Source organism: Phyllostomus hastatus, unplaced genomic scaffold (genome assembly GCF_019186645.2).
Source record: "Phyllostomus hastatus isolate PE091 unplaced genomic scaffold, TTU_PhHast_1.1 phas_contig_58, whole genome shotgun sequence".
Lineage (NCBI taxonomy): Eukaryota > Metazoa > Chordata > Mammalia > Chiroptera > Phyllostomidae > Phyllostomus > Phyllostomus hastatus.
In genome coordinates this window covers 17957996-17981992 of record NW_025333916.1, presented here as the reverse complement: position 1 = coordinate 17981992, position 23997 = coordinate 17957996, and positions in this window count along the sequence as shown.

Below are 23997 nucleotides of genomic sequence, written 5' to 3'. Positions count from 1 at the left end.
TTTCTGGAGCTGTTTTGCATAATTTAAGGAGAGCCTACTCTGCTAAAAATGTTGATAGAAAATATTTGAATACACAGAAAGCTTTTTGAAAGTGAGATCTATGGAATCATGGAATAGTAAGAGGGAGAAACATTTTTAATGATATTTAGCATTAAAATTGACTAAATATTGTAAATAAAACCATAGTTTTGAGAATAACTGCCCGCAATGTAATCATTTTGTTTACTGATGGAGTGGCATATTAAAGTATTTGTTATTTGTTGACTCAGTAGCATTTATTGAGCGTCTACCCCATGTGCAAACACCGTACCAGATGAGGGAGGAATAAAAATAGCGATAATGATAACTACCATTTCCTGAGTGTTTGCTATATAACTATCTACTCAATCCCCACAATAATACTAGGAGCTGCATATTATTATTATTATTATTATTATTATTATTATTATTATTATTTACATTTTCCAGGAGAGTATACTGAGGTTTATGTAAACCCACCTAAACTGAAAGGATGGAGCAAGAATTAAGCCAGAGGTGGCCCCAGCGTCTGCTGCTCTTACTCACCATGTGCACGCCTTCCTGCAATAAGCTAATTATTTAGAATTAATTTCAAAATCTCTAGTTGTCAGTATCTTCTTGGCACATGGTAGACTCTTAACAAATATTTGCTAAATGAATTGAAACTGAATCATCAAATTTGTATTTTAATTTCTCTATTTTTAGAAAAGAGAATGTTCTGTTTTGTGGATGTGATCATAAATAATATAATCTTACCAATTGCTTGTAAATATTATATTGGTCACCCTTGATACTCTTTCTGTAGTTTTCAAGTGTGAAGCTTCTATAAACAGATTCAAGAATAAATTGCAGAGCCCTGGCTGGCGTAGCTCAGTGGATTGAGCGCAGGCTGGGAACCAAAGTGTCCCAGGTTTGATTCCCAGCTAGGGTACATTCCTGGGTTGCAGGCCATAACCCCCAACAACCGCACATTGATGTTTCTTTCTCTCTCTCTCTCTCTTCCCTTCCTAAAAATAAATAAAATCTTTAAAAAAAAGAATAAATTGCAGATTTTAGAAGTTCATGTGGTATAATTCAGAAACTAACTCTCCTTTCTCTCTATAGACTATTCATATTTTGATCTTGACTAAAGTTGCGGGAGCTTTAGAAGCCAATTTAAATCACACATTATTATTATTTTGTTAAGCCTCACCCAAGGTTATGTTTTTATTGAGAGAGAGAGAGAGACAGAGACAGAGAGACAGAGCAAGAGAGACAGAGAAACATCTATGTGAGAGAGAAGTGTCAAGTGGTTTCCTCCAGTATACACCCCGACTAACCTACTGGGAATCCAACCCACAATATAGGTATGTGCCCTATCTGGGGATCAAACTGGTGACCTTTCACTTTGCAAACTGATGCCCAACCAACTGAGCCACGCTCAGTGCATAAACTGAGCATTGTTTTAAAAAAGAAAAACTCTAACTCCTGTAAGAGAGAAGAACTGGGAAAGGTGTGTGGTACAGGGAAACCTGGGTTTCACCCAGGTCTGCTAGGATGGGCTAGAGGTATGACCATTGAAAAAGTACACCTCTGAACCTGATTGTGAAATAGATTCAAAATGAATGGTCTTGCAACTGAGATGTTGCAAAACTTTCCTCTTTGGTGTTTAGACAGAGTTCATTTACCAGAAATCAATTTGATATCTTCAACTTGCATTTGAAAGGACGGTTTCCTACAATTAATCTGTAAAAACACACACCTATGGCCCAGAGATTTGTGGTTCTCTTTCCCACCTTTCCTCTAATAATTACTCCCCCCCCCACCAAATTTTTTTAAATGCACATCTTTCATTTATCCTAAATATTTCTGCACTGCATGGTAAAACCTAAGATGCAGAAACCTCTGAGGCACAAAACACGAAGAGATTCCTAAATACCAATGTTGAGAAAGTGAATGGCTTTAATGATTGATTAATCTTTTTATAAGTCAGGTGGTTAGTAATTCTTTGTTATCAATACAATTGAAGTAGAACATGTTGGCTGATAAAGCAATAACAACAACTCCTGATGATATATCATTATATAATTTCTGATGTAAAACTTGGAGGGAGTTCAGAGAACTGAGTGTTAGTGCTACAAGAAAATATTCTTCTTTTCCACCTGCTTATTTATATGAATAAGGTTTATCAGAACTTATATCTATAAAATAAGAGGCATAGAATTTGACAAACTATTTCATTCTAGCAATAAATAATACTCAAACATAGATACATAAGCTAATTTAAAAAATAGTTCCACTCATCTAATTAAAATGTAGTTTTAGTAAAATGTTACTATTCATAATTACATATCAAAATTTGTCATATATTTACATCTTTATAATTTCTGTTAATAATTATAATTCAATGCAGAAGAAACCTTTAATGCTTTGAGACTGTAACCACACAAAACATACATTTTAAATTTAAATACATACATATATTTTTGTTGTAGAAAAGTTTGATGGTTCTATCCACAGAAAACTCTAAGGCATATAAATGTATGACATTGAAAAGGGGGAAGGAATGGAATAAGAATACAGATTTAAGGGAGAAAAGTGAACACTATGTTTTCCACTGTTAAAGAAGAGCTAATTAATGTATATTTTTGGTTTTTAAAATACATTTTGTTAATTATGCTATCTCAGTTTTGCCACTTTTTCCCACTTTGCGTCCCTCTACCTGGTACCCCCATTCCCTCCAGCAATCCTCCCTTTAGTTCATATCCATGGGTCATGTATATAATAAGTTCTTTGGCTACTCCATTTCCTATACTGTTCTTAACATCCCCTGTCTATTTTGTACCTAACAATTTGTGCTTCTTAATCCCTGCACCTTTTCCCCCATTCTCTCCCTCTCTGCTCCCAACTGATAACCCTCCTAATGATCTCCATATCTATGATTCTGTTCCTCTTTTGCTTGTTTGCTTAGTTTATTTAGATTCAATTATTGATAGTTGTGAATTTATTGCCATTTTATTGTTCACTGTTTTTATCTTCTTCTTTTTCATATATAATTTCCCTTAGCATTTCATATAATACTGGCTTGGTGATGGTGAACTTCTTTAGTTCTGCCTTGTCTGGAGAGCACTTTATCTGCCCTTCCATTCTAAATGATAGCTTTGCTGGACAGAGTAATCTAGATTGTAGGTCCTTGCTTTTCATCACTTTGAATACTTCTTGCCAGTCCCTTCTAGCCTGCAAAGTTTCTTTTGAGAAATCAGCTGACGGTTTTATGGGAAGTCCCCTGTAGGTAAGTAACTGCTTTTCTCTTGCTACTTTAAGATTCTCTCTTCGTCTTTAACTTTGGCATTTTAACTATGATGTGTTTTGGTGTGGACCTCTTTGCCATCTATCTTATTTGGGACTCTCTGTGCTTCCTGGACTTGCATGTCTAGTTCCTTCATCAAATTAGGGAAGTTTTCTTTTATTATTTTTTTCAAATAGATTTCAAGTGTCTTGTTCTCTCTCTTCTCCTTCTGTCACTACTTGATGTGAATGTTGGAACACTTGAAGTTGTCCCAGAGGCTGCTTAAACTATCCTCATTTTTTTTTCAGATTCTTTCTTCTTCTTCTTGTTCTGATTGGTTGTTTTTTACTTTCTTATTTTCCATATCATTGATTCAATCTTAGCTTCATCCCTGTAAATTGTTCTTTATTTCAATTAGTGTATTCTTCATTTCCAATTGGATCTTTTTATGTTGTTGAGGTCCTCACTAAGTTTCTTGAGCATCCTTATAACTAGTGTTTTGAACTCTGCTTCTGATGGGTTGCTTATCTCCATTTTACTTAGTTCTTTTTCTAGAGTTTTGATCTGTTCGTTCATTTGGGCCATGTTTCTCTGTCTCCTCATTTTGGCAGCCTCCCTGTGTTTTTTTCCATGTATTAGATAGAGCTGTTATTACCCCTTGTTCTGGTAGCATGGCCTAATATAGTAGGTGTCCTATAGGGTCCAATGACACAGCCTCCCCTATCACCCAAGGTGCATACTCAAGGTGCACCCTTAGTGTGGGCTGAGTGCATCCTCCTCTTGTAGTTGAACCTTGATTGCTGTTGGTAAGTGAATGGGAGATAATTACCCAGGCCAGTTAGCTGCAAGAACTGGCTGTGACCACTGACCACCAATGCCCACCCTCCATGGAGGATCAGCTGTGTGGGGGCAGGGTGGTGGTGCTCTGACTTGGTCTGTAGCTGTCAAGTGGGTGTGCCAGCTCTGAGGTTTCCCAGGTGATGCAGGCCAAGTTCAGCCTCCACCTGTGTTTTGCCTGGGGCCACCCAGCTGGAGCTATTAAATAAGCTGAGAGGGACGCTATTGTGTTGAGCTTAGAGATTCTCAGATGATCCAAGTTGTAAATCTAGGCTGGTTGTTGTTAGTGCCAAGGATGGGGCCTTTTAGCAAGATGTATGGGGGCTGGGGACTCACTGTGGCTGGCTATTGTTTGTTTGAGAGGATTTAGGAAGTTGTGAAGCATTAGCCAACACAAGCCATTCATATGGAAAAACAGCTTGGGTGGGCCTGTAATGTGAGTGGGATGGATTCTCTGGGACTCTCCAGGGTGGGGCAAACAGTGTTAGGCAGTATGATGGAGTCTCAGAGATGGCACCCAGCTGCCAGCTATGTAGTTCTATGAGGGTAAGGTTCAGAAAAGAGACAATGGCCTCTGGCCACCTTTCTGGCTGGGAGAAAGCTACCCCCAGGTCTCGCCTTGCTGCTGGACACTTCAGTTTCTCTCTGCATGCCACTAGTGCATTTCAAGCTGCTACCCTGGCACTAGAGCTCAGAGAGGGTGAGTCTGAATAAGTCCATATGTGGGTTCTTTAAGAGGAGCTACTTGGGACTCAAGAAGTTTCTTCCACTGATCAGTTCCCACTGGTTTTTGAAGCCAGAAGTTATAGGGACTTATCTTCCTAGCACTGGAACCCTGGGATGAGGGACCTGATTTGGGGTTGGGACTCCTTGCCCCAGAGATATCCCTCCTGAATTTTTATCTATCACATGTGGATGTGGGACCAGCCTATTTCACATCTCTGCCCCTCCTACCAGCCTGGATGGATGTGGTTTAATTCCATAGTTGTCAGACTCCCATTCAACTCAATTTCTGATGTTCCTGAGTGATGGTTTAGATGGTTTGGTTCTATATTTAGTTGTAATTTTGATGTGCTTGTGCAAGGAAATGAGCTGTGTTGACCTATTCTGCCATCTTGACTGGAAGTCCTACATGTTGTTTTTATGTCTTCTTGAGAGAAGTGTCTGTTTAGGTTCTGTGCTCATTTTTTAAATTGGATTGTTTGGGTTTTTTGTTGAATTGTGTGGGTTCTTTATAAATTTTGGATATTATACCTTTATGAGAGGTGTTGTTTGCAAATATCTTCTCCCATTCAGTTGTTTGCCTTTTTGTTTTGTTCATGGTTTCTTTGACTGAGCAGAAGCTTTTTAGTTTGATATAGTCTCATTCACTTATTTTTGCTTTCACTCCTCTTGTTTTTAAGGTCAAATTCATAAAATCTTCTCTAAGACCAAGGTCCATAGATTAGCACCTATGGTTTCTTCTATGTATTTTATTGTTTCAGGTTTTATATTTAGGTCCTTGACATATAATTCATATTTAAATATAGCAGCAATGTACAAATATATGGAATATTTAAAATAGCCTAAAGTCCTAGCATGTATATATTAAAACATCTTTTCACTCAGAAAGGAGAGAAATCATTACCTTCTGCATGAAAAGCTACTGTGCGTCTGTGGTAAGAGAAGAAATATTCAGAATAACATGATTTCTAGGATAAACTAAAACAAAAATCCATCAGCAATGATACATCTTGTTTCACTAAACAAAATACTCAAATAAACCAAATATCCTATTTTAATAAAGTGGAAATTCTAAGGCCATACAATTAACAATATAATTTTCAGATAAACCTGAGACTGGTAAGCCCACAGATAAATTACTAATGAAGAACACATAGGGACAGCTCTTTACAAGGGCATCAGTGCCTTGCTTTTTACCTTCTATCTTCCCTCCTCAATCCCTTAGCAGCTACCTTCTCTACTTTTTCCCTCCTTCCCACCTTCATTCCTTCCATCCTTCCATCCTTCTATTCTTCCTTCAACAAGTGGTTAGGCGTGACTGCTTTGTGCTAGGCACATGTATAGTGGTAACCAGGACAGATATCAGCTTGCAACTTAGTAAGAAAAACAAACATCAAGCAAGCAATTATAGTATTAGCTACTGAAAGATATTTGGGGTGCCATGGGACCATCAATCAGGGGACTACACTAGTCTGGGAGATAGCAAAGTTCACTCTGCTGAAATAGCCTCAAGGTTGATGCCTCACAGACCACTGGGAAAATTAAGACAGGTGAGAATGTAGGAGGGGGGAGTGTTTCAGGTAGAGCAACAGCATCTGCAAAGGGCATACGATGGAAAGGAGAACTGAAAGCAGACCAAACAAAGAGGGAGAGGTGCTAAGATGAGGCAGGGGAGGTAGAGTGGAGCCCTGCCATGAAGCACCTTGCAGGCTATGAGAAGAATTTTAGATTTAATCCTAACAGCAATGGGAAAATGGTGAACAGTTAAATGTGTGGGTTAAATAGGAATGTTTGCATTGTGAGTGAGAGAAATTATAGCTCCCTATTACCCACCCACACAATTCCCTGAACCATAGGTAGCCAATATTACTAATTTTCTAAATCTATTCTAAGATAATTATGCATATACATGCAGATATGTCTACTTGTCTTATTGCCACTTAAGTGATACATGGCAGCATATGAGGGGGACAGCCCCAAACTGGAATTATCTTCTGGAGTGTGGTTTCTTGTAGTACAGGTTTCCCCTGCTAGGTGAGTGTTTTAGGAACCCCTCTGTATCAGTGTTCCAGCTGGCGGTGTTGTGAGAGGCTGTGTTTGCCTTTGGTGAAATTTTTTTTGAAACCTCTTTCAAAGCATTTGCCTATTTCATGATGGGTGATTTACAAGCACACCTGCCCACACTTCATTGAGTGTTGAGCAGTTTTTGACCAAAAATGGCCTGACCCCCATTCTTCACCCTCACTATTCATACAATCTCTTTTTTTGTTTCCCTGGATGAAACAAACCCTCAAAGGGAAACATTTTGCCAATGTGGAAGAGGTGAAACAAACAACAACAGAAGTACTAAAAGGCATCAAAATCAACTAGGCATTAAAAAGGCATTCAAAAACTGTTTGAGCAGTGGAAAAAAAACATCTCCATAGGGGTAAGCATCAAATGGAGAGTACTTTGAAAGTGACTGAAGTTCAAACATGTAAGAATAAATACACAATTTTTTATAAATAAATTCTGGGCCTTTTTGGGTCTCCTCTCACATGCACACACTCTCTTGAATTTTGTTGTTGTTGTTTTTTTAACTTATCAATATATCTTAGTAATCATCCCACATTAGTGTGTAAAGAGCTGCCTCATTATTTTGTTCCTCTGGACTAGGTTGTCTATTGCAGGAGTGTACCATTATTTATTTAACTAGTCCCCTATTGGTGGACATGTAGGTAATTTCCAGGCTTTCACTACTGCAAACAATGTCACAGTGAGTACTCTCACATGTATCATTGCCATCTGTGAGAGAATGTCTGTCTGCCAGGCAAATTCCTAGAAGTGGAATTCCTGGTCTAAGAGTATGGTCATTTGGAACTTTGATAGCTATTGCCAAAATACCTACCTAGACATAATATGAGTGTATACAACTAATGAAGTGTTGATAATGTATATACAACACATGCAAGAATATGACTGATGAAAAGGTGCTAGTCCAGTAGTTTTAATTTGTATTCCTTTTATTAAAAGTGAGTTTGTTGGCAAAACATGAAATCACCCAGGTAACTGACTCAGCCCCACTACAGCCCAAATTTGTTACCCTGCAACTTCTGGCTGTTTTGAAAATTAAAATCACCTTTGAAGGGAAGAGATTTCAGACTATTGATGAGACTCAGGAAAATATGATGGGACAGCTGATCGCTATTCCAACAAAAGATTTTGCAGAGTATTTTGAATAGTGGAAGAGATGCTGGGAGCACTGTGTGAGGTCCCAAAGTGCCTACTTTGAAAGGGACAGAGGCATCATTGCCCTATGTACAATCTTTCTTGTATCCTCTATCTTCTTCAATAAATATCTCTAAGAGTGTGTGTGTGTGAGAGAGAGAGAGAGAGCTTGGGCATCTTCTGATCTGTTTAAGAGCTAGTGCTTATTATGAGTTAAAAATTATCTAATTAAGTTGAGAATCAAACAAAGGCCTAGAGCTAAATATTATGTTTCATTCATTCAAGAAACAGTTTTTGGACAAAACTATGACTCTGCACTAGGTGCAGTCATATCATAGGGCACTGAGGAATGTAAAATGGCTAAGATCTGATCCTGGCCCAGACGAGCTCAAGTCTAATCAGGGAGATGGATGTGGAAACATGTAATTAAATGCAACATAGTATTTGTTAAAAAAAAAAAAAAAGCAAGGAACACACAAGTATGGCAGCACAGAGAAGAGCAACTAATGCTTAAATGACAGCCACTCACATATAACATTTTCTTAGGACAGTTCATTTTTAAAAGATGGGGATTAGTGGAAGCAGGTAATTAATTCTTTTAAAAAATTTAAGGTCTATTTGGATTTTTTTTAAACTTGGTTCTGTGCAGTAGCAAAAATATCCATAACACTTTTAATGGAACTAGATTTTTAAAAAACATTTGAACTAAAATTATGTCTGAAGTGATGACTAAGGCACCTTCATGGAAGGGCAGTGTGGGTGCCACAAAGGGAAGGCGCCTCAGCACACTATGCATTTACATTAAGTTCCGAGGCCACAGTCAGCCTCACAGTCCACACACAGGCCCCCTGTTCAGCCCAATGTCCTCACCCACCAGCCCCCCAGGATCACTCAAGATGTGTTTTAATGGGTTGCTTTTGTCTTCAAGAAACTTGTGGATAAAAACTAATGTTCTGTCATTAATTTTATCCTTAGAAAAAGCACTTTGGTGCTCAAATACTTCAAAATGTTCTTCAAGTTTCTAAATCTGTTTTAAAGTTTTAAAAATCTGTTTCTCCCTTCTGGTTTTTGTGTAATATAAATTATGTACTTAGTGATGCTCAGTGAAAAATAGGGTTGCAGACAAAAATAGCCTCTCAGCATCCAAATGGCATTGGAGAATAGTAAAGGATAAAGATGTTGGCAGAAAGAGTGGGTCATGCATTTTCACCCTGCCCTTTGCTTTTATAAATTACAATAGCAAGGGCTAAAGCATTAAGCAGTGATTTTCAACCATTTTCATCTCATGGCACACATAAACTAATTCCTAAAATTCTATAACACACTAAAATTGTATTATAATTTTTGCCAATCTGACCAAAAAAATAGGTATAATTTTGATTCATTCACATCGGATGGCTATTGTTGTGTTGGCTGTTTTAATTTTTTTTATTTAACAGTCTAATGGAAAAGAGGTCAGTGCCCCTGATTAAGTAGTCAGGCATTGCATGTTTTAAAAATTCTTGCAGCACACTGGTTGAAAATTGCTGAGGTAAAGGTGCCAAAACAAGAAGGCACCTGTCAGGACCCAATGTCCCAGTGCTCAGATAACTACCAGTCCTTCATGGTGTTGGGTAGGGACTTGGGTTCTCATGGGAAAGGGAAGGTGCAGGTGGGCATTGTACGGGACTCTGCCCACCCTGAACCAGCACCTAAGTCTGGCAGTGGGGTGAGGGCCTCCCTGGGCATGTATTTCTCTTACCCCTGGGCTTTGTAGATTCATCCCTAGAACATGTGGTAGAAAGCCCTCCTCCTAGGATTAACTGAACCTCTAAAAAGCCAAACGCACACTCCTATTGATGTTTTCTTCTTTTTCTGTAAGTACATCTTAAACTTACTTCCATAAAGACCGCTTCTTCCCAAAGCATCCTGAAAATTCTAGAAATTTAAGGTTTGTTTTAGACAAGACTTAAGTAAAACTAACATTCACATCAGGGTGCATTTTGTCAATGGAAGACATCCTTCTCCCTATAATACAGGAGTGATGAGTTTTAATTGTATTAATATTTCCTGAGAGTTTTCATTTAATTACCTCAATCTCCTCTATAAATGGTGTGAGGTTGGTACTACCCTCCCCATTTTACAGGTATATAATGACTTTTCTTTCCCAGTGATCCACAATGTATGAAAATAAATACAAGTGTGAAGCTGAAAAAATCTCCTGTATCTGCCACTTCATTCATCCACTCAACAAATATTTACTAAATGCAACTATGTGTCAGGCACTATTCAAGATACTGAAGTTATAGAAGTGAAAATTCATGATCTCTACCTCTCTTTATCAAGGAAAATGAGAAAAATATTAAATAAATACAACAAAATATAAGTATTGCTGATGGAATCCAAAAGAGGGAGGGATCAATTCCTTGTGCATAGTAGGGAGGGTCAAGTTTCAGAGAGGAAAGGATTCCAACTGTTTTTGAAAGATGAATACTGAAGATGGAATGGGAGAGGGCATTTCAGGAAGAGAAGGCATGAAAGTAAAATTATAAAAAAATACTAAAGTGATAAAAATATACAAAGCATCTCTGAATACAATACCTTGTAAAGGTAAAATAAGTATTCATTTATTCATCAGCACACACTTATGCAGTCCTTAACGCATGCCAGAGCCAATACTAGGTGTGAGAATAGAAAGGTGAACAAGGCAAACATTTCTACCCTCAAACTTTAAAGAAGTAAAAAGATATGAAGAAGATAATTTCATAGAGTGATATGTGTGATAAAGAACACTAAGCAGAATGAGGAGGTGAGTGGTGACATCTCTGAAGAAGTGGCACAAAAACAGAGACTTGTGTGAAGACAACATTTGGAAAACTGTCAGAGAGCTGACAAAAGGGCATTCCCAGAAGTATGAGTGTCAAGTGCAATGGCCCTGGGGCAGAAATTAACTTGGCAAAATTAATTTTAACTTTTAAATAGATTTTTTAATTTTTTACATTTTTATAGTATTTTTCATTACTATTTATTCCTCCTATACCTGCTTCCACATCCACCTACCTGCTTTCCCCCCTGCAATCACCACACTACTGTGTCCATGAATTTTCTCTCTATCTTTTTTTACTTGATCCCTCCACTCTTAACCTCCCCAGAACTGTCATCTGCTCTCCATCTATGAGTCTGTCTCTATTTTCCTTGTTTAGTTTAGTTTGTTCATTAGATTCCCCATATCACATGGAGTGAAATCACATGGTATTTGTCTTTCTCTGACTGGCTTATTCCACCTAGCATAAAGTTCTTCAGGTCCATACATGCTGTTACAAAGGGTACAATTTTTTCTTTTTTACAGTTGAGTACTATTCCATTGTGTAAATCTACCATTGCTGTTTTATCCACTTATCTACTGATGGATGCTTGGGCTGCTTCCAAATCTTGGCTATTGTAAATAATGCTGCAATGAAATTTAGGGGTACATATATTCTTTGGAATTAGTGTTCAGGTTTCTTTGGATAAATTCCCAGAACTGGAATCACTGGGTCATATAGTAGTTTTATTTTTAATCTTTTGAGGTACCTCTATATTGCTTTGAAAAAAAAATTAGTCCAGACTTCTGGCCAAGATGCAGGCATAGATCACTTTGCCTCCTCACACAACCAAAAGAAGAACAATGACATATTTAAAAACAAAAAATAACCAGAACTACCAGAAAATCAAACTATATGAAACTATAAACTATTTAACTCCTACAACCAAGGAGTTAAATAAAAAACATCATCCAAACTGGTAGGAGGGGCAGAGACAGGCAGCTGGGATGGAGAGAAAACATGGCACAGAGGCAGCTGGAGGACCAGGTAGGCGAGTTGGCAGCTGGCAGAGTGGGTGGTCCCACATTTGTGTGTAGATAAACCAGAGGAACAACTAGGGAGTGAGACAGACCACACAACCCAGGGATTCAGTGCCAGGAAATAAAGTCTCAAACCTCTGGCTGTAGAAACCTGTAGGAATTGCAGCTGGGGGAGAAACTCCCAGCCTCATAGGAGAGTTTGTTGGAGAGACTCACAGGGGTCTAGAATGCACACAAACCCACATACCTGGGAATTAGCACCAGAAGGGCCCAATTTGCCTGTGGGTAGCAGGGGAAGTGACTGAAAGCTGGCCCAGAGCCAAGCAAGTGACATTGTTTCCTTTCAGATCCCTCCCCACATACAGCACCACAATGTAGCCACCTGGGTTGCCCCACACTGGGCAAATACCTAAGTCTCTACCCCTCAGAATGTAACAGGTGTGCCAAGACAAAAAAATATGGCCCAAATGAAAGAACAGATCAAAGCTCAAAAAATAGAACTAAGCAATGATAAGACAGCCAACCTATCAGATGCACAGTTCAAAACACTGGTAATCAGGATGCTCACAGAAATGGTTGAGTATGCTCACAAAATAGAGGAAGAAGTAAAGACTATGCAAAAGTGAAATAAAGCAAAATATACAGAGAACCAACAGTGACAAGAAGGAAACCCAGGCTCAAATCAATGGTTTGGAGCAGAAGAAAGAAAGAAACATTCAACTAGAACACAATGAAAAAACAAGAATTCCAAAAAAATGAGAAGAGGCTTAGTAACCTCCGGGACAACTTTAAACATTTTAACATCTGAATCATAGGGATGCCAGAAGGAGAAGAAGAACAGCAAGAAATTGTAAACTTAGTTGGAAAAATAATGAAGGAAAACTTCCCCAATCTGGCAAAGGAAATAGACTGGGCTCAGAGAGTCCCAAAGAAGCTGAACCCAAGGAGCATACACAAAGGTACATAAGAATTACATTACCCAAGATGAAAGATAAGGAGGGAATCTTAAAAGCAGCAAGAAAAAAGGAGACAGTTACCTACAAAGGAGTTCCCATAAGACTGTCAGCTGATTTCTCAAAAGAAACCTTTCAGGAAAGAAGGGGCTGGAAAGTATTCCAAGTCATGATAGGCAAGGCCCTATATCTAAGATTACTCTATCAAGCAGAGCTACCATTTAGAATGGAAGGGCAGATAAAGTGCTTCCCAGATAAGGTCAAGTTAAAAGAGTTCATCATCACCAATTCCTTATTATATAAAATGTTAAAGGGACTTATCTAAGAAAGAGAAGATGATCAAAAATATGGCAAGTAAAATGACAACAAACTCACAAGTATCAACAACTGAACCTAAAACAAAAACAAAAACAAACTAAGCAAACAAGTAGAACAGGAACAGAACCACAGAAATGGGGATCACATGGAGGGTTATCAGCAGGGATAGAGATGGGGAGAGAATGGGGGAGAAGGTACAGAGAATAAGAAGCATAAATGGTAGGTACAAAATAGAGAAGGGGAGGTTAAGAGTAGTATAGGAAATGGAGAATCCAAAGAACTTATATGTATGCCCCATGGACTTGAACTAAAGTGGGGTGGAATGCTAGTGGAAGGGGGGTGCAGGGCAGGGGGAATTAAGGGGACAAAAAAATGGAACTGTAATAGCATAATCAATAAAATATATTAAAAAAGAAATATAAAAAATTAGTCCATATAGCTTTATGAAGGATGGGCTAGAGGGGGCAACAATTAAGGCCATTATAGATACAGGAGGCACCTTGTATCAAACTATGAAACAGATTGAAAACTGAATTATCTTCCTTTCCTACTTTAATGTCCTGCACTACCCAACTCTCATTTTTGATCAGTCAGGATCTAGTCAGAAAAATAGGATCTATGCGAGGTAGTTCAATTGAAGGAATTTAACTTGGGGAACTGGTTACAAACATATAAAAAAGCTAAAAGAGAAAACAGAGGAAGGTGAGGCAACCCAGAAATTAGCAATGGTAGAAAACCATTATTACCCCTAGGGCTGAAACAACACAGAAGAGGTGGTGTTATGGTGCCTGAGAGCCAAACCCACCTGGTGGGAGTTGAAACCTTGGACCACAGCAAGATCTAGATGTAGAAAGGAGACTCAGCTGAACTGCTGATGACACAGGAACAGGGAGAGAAGGGAGGAATACCTTGTTTTTGCTCTTTCTGCCAGCTCCCATTTGGCTGTGCTTAACCAGAAACCAGTAGGCAAGAGAGCTGGGAACTGTAGTTTACAGGAAAGGTGGGGGAACTGGTGAAGGCCAATGAGTTTCCTGTGATACAAAGTAAGAAAAGGGCAGGGAAGGGGTCTGGGAGCAAATCTGAGTACTAAATAACTGGCACACTACCAAACAATTAACCATCCCAGAATTTCAGAAACAATTGTTCAGTCATCATGACCTGTTAATTCATCCTCCAAAAGTCTCTTCTCTATTCCAAAGCCACTGCCTCAGTTCAAGCCCTCACTTGGACAGCAGAAATGGCTTTATAACTTGTTTCCCCACCTCCACTCTCTCCTACTCTAAAATGCTCTCCACATGCCACAGACCTCCAGAATTCATTTTTAAATAGAGTTATTTGTGTCCCAGTCTTTGCCTACAGCTAAAACCAGTTCCTAGAGGTTAGCCACAGGACCTTTCACGTCTGCCTCCTACATACCTTTCCTGCACAGCTTCCTATAAACACACTAAAAGAACTTAAGATTTCTGAAACCTGACATGTTCTTTCATGCTCACAGCCATTGCTCACACTAGTTGGAATTCTCTTTTGAAATCTTTTCTTCCTCCTGGAATCCTTTAAATCCTAAAAGTCACCTCCTAATAAATACTTGGTTAGCAGCTCCAGGTAAAATGTGTTATTAACTATGCTGTATTCCAACAAGAAGTTGTTCATACTGCTAATAGAACTTGTTTATGATATTTGTACTGCTAACGTAGAGCACTCTTTATATTATATTCTAATTTGTTTTCGAATATCAGTGATCTCCTTGATCAGGGTCCACCACCTCTCTTTGTAAAAAAGTTTTATTGGCACACAGCCATGCACATTTGTTTACTTACTGTTTATCGCTGCTTTTGAACTACAAAGGCCAGAGTTGAGTTGGTACAGACTGTATAGCACCCAAAACCTAAAACATTTGCTTTCTGGCCCTTTAGAGAAAAAGCGTGCCAACTGCTGCCCTCGATGCTTCCTTACAGAAATTCCTAGAAAACAGTCCAATTGGTGCATGGCAGATGCTCTGTAAATGTTAACTGCGTTGTCTGGAAAGATACAAATATGTACGTTCAAGAATAATGAAAAGCCAGAAATAAAAACACTTATAAAATAATTCTTAATTATTATTACAATCAAGAATTCAAAGCATCCAACATTAAAAAATTGAATTCTGGAGAAATTTAACTGCAGGCAAATTCTTCACAGTGAAGTAGAACTCTCTACTGAAAAAATGTTAAAATACAATCAGTAAGATGGGGGAAGAAAGTTTTGCTCCATATATGACAAAGAAATGGTAGCTTGTGTGAAGATTTTTTCTTGGTGTTGCAATTAATGAATTTTTAAAACTACTATAAGCAACAATTCTCATTCATTGCTCTTGGGAATGCAAAATGGTTGGTACAACCACTTTGGAAGACAGTTAGACAGTTTCTTACAAAACTAAGCATACTCTTAATCATATGATTCAGAAAATCATGCTCCTTGGTATTTAGCTAAATTAGCTGAAAATTATGTCCACACAAAAACCTACAGCAGATTTTTTTATATTCCCAAACTTGGAAACAACCAAGATGTTCTTCAGTAGGTGTATACATAAACAATCCATAGTAAAATACAACCATATAATTAAATATTATTCAGCCATAAAAACAAATAAGCTCTCAAGCCACAAAAAGTCATGGAGGAACCATAAATGCACATTGCTAACTTAAAGAAAGCAGTGTGAAAAGACTGTAGTCTGATTTCAATTGTGTGACATCATGGAAAAGACAAAACTATGGAAACGATTTTAAAAAATCAGTAGTTGACAGAGGTTATGGGGGAAAGAGGAGTAAATATATAAAACCAGGGAATTTTTTAGGACAGGGAAACTATTTTGTATAATACTGTAATGGTGAATACATGTCACAAATTTGTCAAAATTCATAGAATGTACAATAGAAAGAGTGAATCCACTACAGACTTCAGTTAATAATAATGTGAAAATATTAGTTCATCAATTAAAACAAATGTACCATACTAATGCAAGATGTTAGGAACAAGGAAAATTGAAAGAATAAAGAGGTAGTATGTGGGAAATTTCTGAACTTTTTGCTCAATTTTTCTGTAAGTGTAAAACTGTTCTAAACATTGTCTATTAATTTCTCAAGTAATATAAGATAGATAAATTTTAAGAATTAAATTATTCAAATAAAAATATGACACAGACAGCAGTGTGATGGTTATCAGAGGGAAGTGGGTAGGGAGTGATGGGGGCCTAATATATGGTGATGGAAGATGGTTTGAATTTGGGTGGTGGGCACACAGTACAATTTACAGATCTTGTGTCATAGAAAAGTACACTTGAAAGCTATATGATCCTATTAACCAATGTCACCCCCAAAATTTAATAAAACATTTAAAAATGTATATATGTGGCTGATAAAATTCTTGGACTTCTGCTCAAGATGGTGGTGTAGGCAAACATGGCTTGCCTCCTCACACAACCACATCAAAAAATTACAGCTAAAATATAGAACAACTATCCTTCAGGAACATCAGAAATTGAGCTGAATGGGTCTGACAACTACGGAATTAAAGAAATCACATCCATCCAGATGGGGAGGAGGGGCACAGACACAGAATGGGCTGGTTTCACACCCATGTGGATAAAAATTCAGGAGGGATATCTAGGAGTGAGGAGGCCCACACCAACACCAGGCTCCCCCAGCCCAGGGTTCCAGTGCCAGGAAGGTAAGTCCCCACAGCTTCTAGGTGCAAAAACCAGTGGGGATTGAATCGGTGGAAGAAACATCTAGGGCGCCAAGCAGTTCCATTTAAAGAACCCACACATGGACTCACCTACTCAGACTCACTCCCTCTGAGCTCCAGCACTGCGGTAGCAGCTTGAAAGGCACCAGTGGTATACAGGGAGAACCTGAAGTGTCTGGCATCAAGGCAAACAGAAGCTGTTGTTCCTTTGCTAAACCCTCTCCCCCACAGAGTCAGCAAGCTGGTGTCATATCTGAGACTCCACCAACCTGGCTAACACTGTTTGACCTGCCTTGGAGATCCCCAGAGACTCCCACTCAACTTATGGGTCCACCCAAGCTGCTTTTTCATAAGAATGGCTGGTCTTAGCTCCTAAATCCTATCAAACAAGCAATAGCTGGCTTCATTGAGCCTTAGCAGCAGCCAGATTAGATTCACAGCTTGATTTCTCCTGGGAATCTCCAAACACAGCACAAGTATCAGCCATCTCAGATTATTTTACAGTTCAGACAGGGTGCCCCAGGCAAAACAAAGGTGGGGCTGATCTTGGCTTGCACCACCTGGGAAACTCCAGGGACAGTGCACCCAATGGACAGCTACAGATCATGTTGGAGCACCACCACCCTGTCCCTGCACAGCTGATACTCCACAGACAGTGGAAGTTGGTGGTCAGTGGTCACAGCCAAGACTTACAGCTGATTGGCCTGGGTAAATCCCCTCCGCCATTGACCTGCCAACAGCAACCAAGTCCTAAGTACAAGAGGAGGGTGTATTCAGCCCACACTAAGGGCACACTTCAAGTACCCAGCTTGGGTGATAAGGGAGGCTGTGCCACTGGACTCTTCAGGACACCTACTACATTAGGCCACACTACCAAGACATGAAGTCAAAGCAGCTCTGCCGAATACATAGAAACAAACACAGGGAAGCTGCCAGAACGAGAAGACAGAGAAACATAACCCAAATGAAAGAACAGGTTCAAAACTCCAGAAAAAGTGCTAAACAGAATGGAGATGAGCAATCTAACAGATGCAGAGTTCAAAACACTGGCTATAAGGATGCTCAAGGAACTCAGTGAGGATCTCAACAGCATAAAAAAGACCGAGTCAGAGACAAATGATACACTAATTGAAGTTTACCACATAGAATAAGAAGAAAAAAGAATCCAAAAAAACTAGAATAGTATGAACAGCCTCTGAGACAACGTCAAGAGGTCCAACATTTGCATCATAGGGGTGACAGGAGAAGAGAAAAAGCAAGAAATTGGAAATCTATCTGAAAAAATAGTGAAAGAAAACATCCCTAATTTGGTGAAGGAAATAGACATGCAAGACCAGGAAACACAGAGAGTTCCAATTATTATGCATGCAAAGAAAACCTCTTCAACACACCTCATAATTAAAAGGCCAAAGGTTAAAGAGAGACGATTAAAAACAGCAAGAGAAAAGAAGTTTGTTACCAGATGGTTGCCATGTGAGATGAGGGAGGGGGAGAATGGGTGAAGAGGTAAGGGGATTAAGAAGTACAAATGGGCAGTTACAGAATACCATGGGTGTGTAAAGTACAGTATAGGAAATGGAGAAGCCAAAGAACTTACATGCATGACCCATGGACATGAAGAATGGTGTGGGGATTCCCTGAGGGAGTACTGGGCACTGGGTGGAGTGGGGCAAAGGAGGAAAAATCAGAGTAACTGTAGTAGCATAATCAATAAAGTATAATTTTAAAAAATCTTGAATGTTTTTAGTAGTACAAATAATACTAATGCAAATGACAATAAAATACCATTTTTCCTATTAACTTTGAAAAAGAATGTTAAAGTATTTTCAGTATAATAAGACCTGTATTTTTATACACTATTGGTAGAAATGAAAAATCATGACAGCCTCTCTGGAAAGCAATTTGGCAAGAATATCAAACACCTTTATTTCCCTTGATTCAATAGTTCTATTCTAGGAATCTATATTTTAAAAGTGTGTGTGTGGGTGTGTGTGTGAAAGAGAGGGAGAGACTGATTTTATAATAATGAAAATATTGGAACAATAAAGGAATAATTAAATAAATTATTGCATACTCATATGATGACATATTATGTAACCAATAGAAGTTATGCTTAAAAAATATTTTAATAATAGAAAAATGTCCAAATTATAATTCTTAAATGGGAATATCCATGTTGATTTTTCTATTGTGTTGTTTAAAAATTAAAATAATGCCAATAAGTGGATTATATCCCCATAATGTTTGTAACTTGCTTTTCTCACCTAATAATATTTGATGGGATTCAAGATGAAAGGTAGATGTACTATTTTAAAAAGATGAAAGGCAGACATCTTGTGTAAAGAATATAAAAGGTAGTCTGACAGGTGTGGCGCAACTGGTTGGGTGCCATGCTGCAAAGTGATGGCTCTTCAGCTTGATGCGTGGGTGGGGCACAAGCCTGGGTTGTGAGTTTGGTCCTTGATCGAGGTGCAAGAGGCAACTGTTCAATGTTTCTTTCTCACATAGAGATTTCTCTCCCTCTCTTTCTTCCTCCCTCCCCATCTTTCTAAAAAAACAAATAAAACCTTTTAAGAAAAAAAATGAAAGGTAGATGTAGATTTTATATATGGACAAACTGATGCACAAAATCAACTTTATACATCTACCTTTCATGTTTTTAAAATAGTTCTTTTGTATTTCATTGTCTGAAAGTACTTTATACTTCATAAATCCATCAGTATTTTTATTTACAACATTCTATTGGATAAATATAACAATATAATACTATCACAGAAAATCCTTTTTTCGGGGAATTGTTGATTGACTTTGTGTGTCAGTTTGTCCATCTGTGTGTACACAGGATTTTAGAAACATATATACTAAAATGTTAATAGTAACAATGGGATTAGGGGGAATTTAAATTGTCTCTTTATACTCAGTTATATTTTCCCAAACATTCTACAAAATATTATATTACTTTTATATTAAAAGAAAAATGTTAATGAGTTCTCTCTATCTAGTTGATTTAAAAGTCCCAGGCATTAAGTATCAGCTTTGGTATCAAGATCATTAAGGAAGGTGCTCTGTTGGGGTAGCTCCAGCTGGCAGCCCAGCGCATCTCTTTCTTGGGCTTTACCAAGCTTGGCATCCTCTCAGACGGTTCTTCCTTTCAGATGTCCCTCCCCACCCCAGTTCTGCTTCTCCAAACCCTCTCCCTCCTTCAAAGCCCAAATAAATTCCTACCTCCTCTAGGCAGTTTGTTGGGATTATTCTAACCTATATAGCAGTTCCATGTGTCCTAATTGCTTCCTGGTTTCTTGTTTCTTCATTCCAACCAGACCATAAGCACCCTGAGGATAAAACCCTTGATCCTACCTATTTGTATTCTTCACAGTGCCTAGTACAGTAGTGGACATCTAATAAATACCTGCTTGTTCTTAAAGAAGATAATAAAGATAAAAACATCCAGCACAATGTCCACCAGAGAGTAAATAATCAATAAATATTTGTTGTATCTGGAAGGATAATTTCTTAACTTGAAATTAGTAAGTCAGAGAAGAAATATTCAACCACTCGTTGGCAGATAAGGCAAGAGCAAGAGCACTAGGGAAGAGTCCCAGCTCTCATACCTGTGATGGCTATTACACTTAAATCGTGAAGGCAAGTGAACACAAAGACAAAGAATGAACCACTTCTAACTCACTAAGAGCCAGTAAAGATGTTTGAGATTAATTCAGTCTTCACACAAAACACATCTTCAAATTACTTTAGATTAAAAAGGACATCCTTGATCACTTTAATCCATTTTTTTTTGGCCAACGTGTATTTAATTCACTGTGTAGACCTCTGCATTCTACCTGTCCTTCTCTCCATTTGCACTATCTGCCTCCCAAGCAGACAGCTAAAACTTGATTTTTCCTAAAGATTTAAAAAATATTGTTCATGTTTTTTGGTTAACTTTTCAACAAGTCCTGCAGGCTCAAACTTTTGGCATAATTTTAAGGGCATTTCTGCCCAATTTACAAATTTTCCACATGCTGTAAAACCTAAAAGACCTTGAGCAGAAATCAAAGCTATTTATTTGGTACCTAGACAAGGTTTAAAAGGCACATCCCAGAGGAAAGCAAAGCATTTATTCAAATCCAGTCTAAAATAGTCTCTTTCCAGGATCCCTCATCTCTATTCAATTTCTTCATTACTCTTCATACAGAAATGACTCACAAATGTGTATCTCCAGGCCAGGCCTGGCTGGTGTGGCTCAGTTGGTTGGAGCACTGTTCCATAGGATGCAAGTTTGCCATTCAATCCCATTGGGGCACATACCTAGGTTGCAGGCACCTACAGGAGGCAACCACCCGATGTTTCTCTCTCACATCAAAGTTTCTGCCTCTCTCTCTCTCTCGTTGGCAGATAAGGCAAGAGCAAGAGCACTAGGGAAGAGCCCCAGCTCTCATACCTGTGATGGCTATTACACTTACATCGTGAAGGCTCTCTCTCTCTCTCTCTCTCTCTCTCTCTAAGCAATGAAAAAAATGTCCTCAGGTGAAGGTAAAAAAAGTAAAAGTCTCCAGCCCAAGCCTCTGACTTCTCAGACTTCAAACTTAATTATACAACTGGCAATTTTACCTTATCCTCTTAGAATTCTTAAAAATGCCCAACCTTTAGGGGGAGAGGTGGGGAGAAAATATGGACAACTGTAATTGAACAACAATAAAATAATTTAAATTAAAAAAAGAAAAAAATGCCCAATGTTGATGAATCCATGCTCTTACCACTACCCACATGCAGCAGTACTCCTAACCTGATTTCCTTCTATACTCCCCTATCTCAGTGAACCGGTCATCCCATTGAATAAGCCTGAAAGCCAGAGGTCATCCATGACACTCCCTCTTCCTCATCTCCATGGCCAAACCATACCCCAACTCTGCAGAAACTGTCCATTTGTGTGTATCTTCTCCACCTTTTAAAGCCAAGCTTTGTCTATTTTACTAACACCTAACCGGACTACCTGTAGCCTTATAACCCTAGTCAACCTATTCACTATATTACAGAAAAAGCAAAAATTTTAATACATATTATATCCCTTGATTCTCCACTATTACAGAGCCTTTGTATACAATGTTTTCTTGACTCAAATCACTCCTCCCTCCTTGACAACTTCAACTCTTTCATATTTCTGCTCAGCCATCATTTACAGGGAAGTTTTCTTGGCTTTCATGACCAGGTCAAACCCCCCTGATGCCTGGCACTTTGTCCATCTCCTTTGCAGCACTCCTCAAGTTGTCATCGCACACTGATTTGTGTTGTTTATACTAACCCCCTCACTGATCTAAACCATAAAGGCATGATTCTGTCTGATTTTTTTCCCTGTTTTATCCAAGCACCTAGCATACTGTCTGATACATGGTAGTTGTTCAAGAAATATTTACAAGGTAAATAAACGCATAAACTAAAATACAAAGAATTGACATCAAATCTTTTCCCAAGAATAAGTTTTTTTTTTATGACAGCTACAAACCAGAAGAATAACGCATTTCCTAGAATAAAAGAACATATGAAAAAAATTTCTAGTCTCTGGTTTTAAGTCACCTGTTTTAAAATTTTCATAGGGCCAATGTCTGCATCTGTTCCTCTATGTATTTATGAAGAATGAGACCAAAAGAATGTGTTTTGCTTTGAGGATGCTAGTAATGAAATATTTTTGTCTTGTCTGTTTCTGCTCCCTAAGTATTTTTTGCTTTGGGTAAATTTACTGTGACTCATAAGACATAACAGGCCAAGAAAGAAAAGAGTTGCAAGAATTTCTACTTTGCAGGTTGGGTAAGATGCCTACAAGGGATAAAATGAAGGTTTTCCCATTAAATGGATAACCCATTGTCTAGTCTTAAGGCTCAGATAAAAAATTATCTACTACAGAAGGAATCATCTCTAAATATGGGCCAGAGAATTCAGGATTTCAAGTTTAGCTTCCTCCATGTGAAGATATTCGAAGGGATCAAAGGTGAAGTGTTTAATCTTGGGAGTTCAGTTAAGGACGCATTCCAATAAGGAAAAGCTGTGGGGCTTATGACAGTTTTATAAAACAGTGTGAATTGTTTGGCACTCATTTGCACGTGACAAACTCACGATTCATTTCTTTAAATATAAAGCCCTAAATCACCCCATCTAAAATTATTTTTCCAACCATCACTTAGTAACTACACATTGGAATGAGCACTGCCCTGGAGGCAGCACCCTCAGTTCTGAGATGATTATATGCTCTTCCATTTACAAGAATTCTGCTCAAGACACTTGGATTCTTGTCCTATTTCCCTGGCACTAATTAGCTCTGTGGCTCTCACTTGGTCTCAGATCTTCACTTGTAAATTTAAAAGGTTGAATTCTTTAAGTCTTAAAGCCCTGCCCAGTTCTAGATCCTTTGATTCATGCCTGAATCACTGCAGAGAGACTGGATTAAGTCAATGACTTAGTCTGCAGAGTAGCAGTAACATCTGGTGCAGAGATTCCTGCTCTTTGCAAGGGTTAGTTCCTGGGATGAATTTATACCGCCATAGCAAAATAAGCAGAGGAGAAATGCTTTCTTTCCTCAGAAGGGCATAAACAGCTTCCAAGCTAGGCTGAGGGGATAGGAGGGGTGGGAGAAAGGAATAGACTGGGCAAAGACACCATAGTGTTGAGGCAGTCTTACCCCCAAATGGCACTGGCCAGATTTCCCTTCACTACTGCTGGGATCTGAGCATACAGGCCACTGACTTCACCTTCTGCAGCCATAATTCACAGGACTCAATCCAATATTATGAAGATTTCCATACCATACTTGTCATGAAGCCTGCATTTATTTTTTAATTGGTGGTTTATTTTTTAATTTTATCATTCAACTACAGTTTACATGCAGTATTATTTTGTATTAGTTTCTGGTGCATAACATAATGATTAAACAATCACACACTTTACAAAGTGTCCCTCACAATATTGCCACCACCCAACACCATACATAGTTATTACAATATTATTGCCTATATTCCCTATGCTGTGCTTTACATCTCTGGGATTATTTTTTCACTATCAATTTGTACTTCTTAATCTCTTCTTTATTTTCAGACAACCTCCCAACACCCTTTCCCCTCTGGCAACCATAAGTCTGT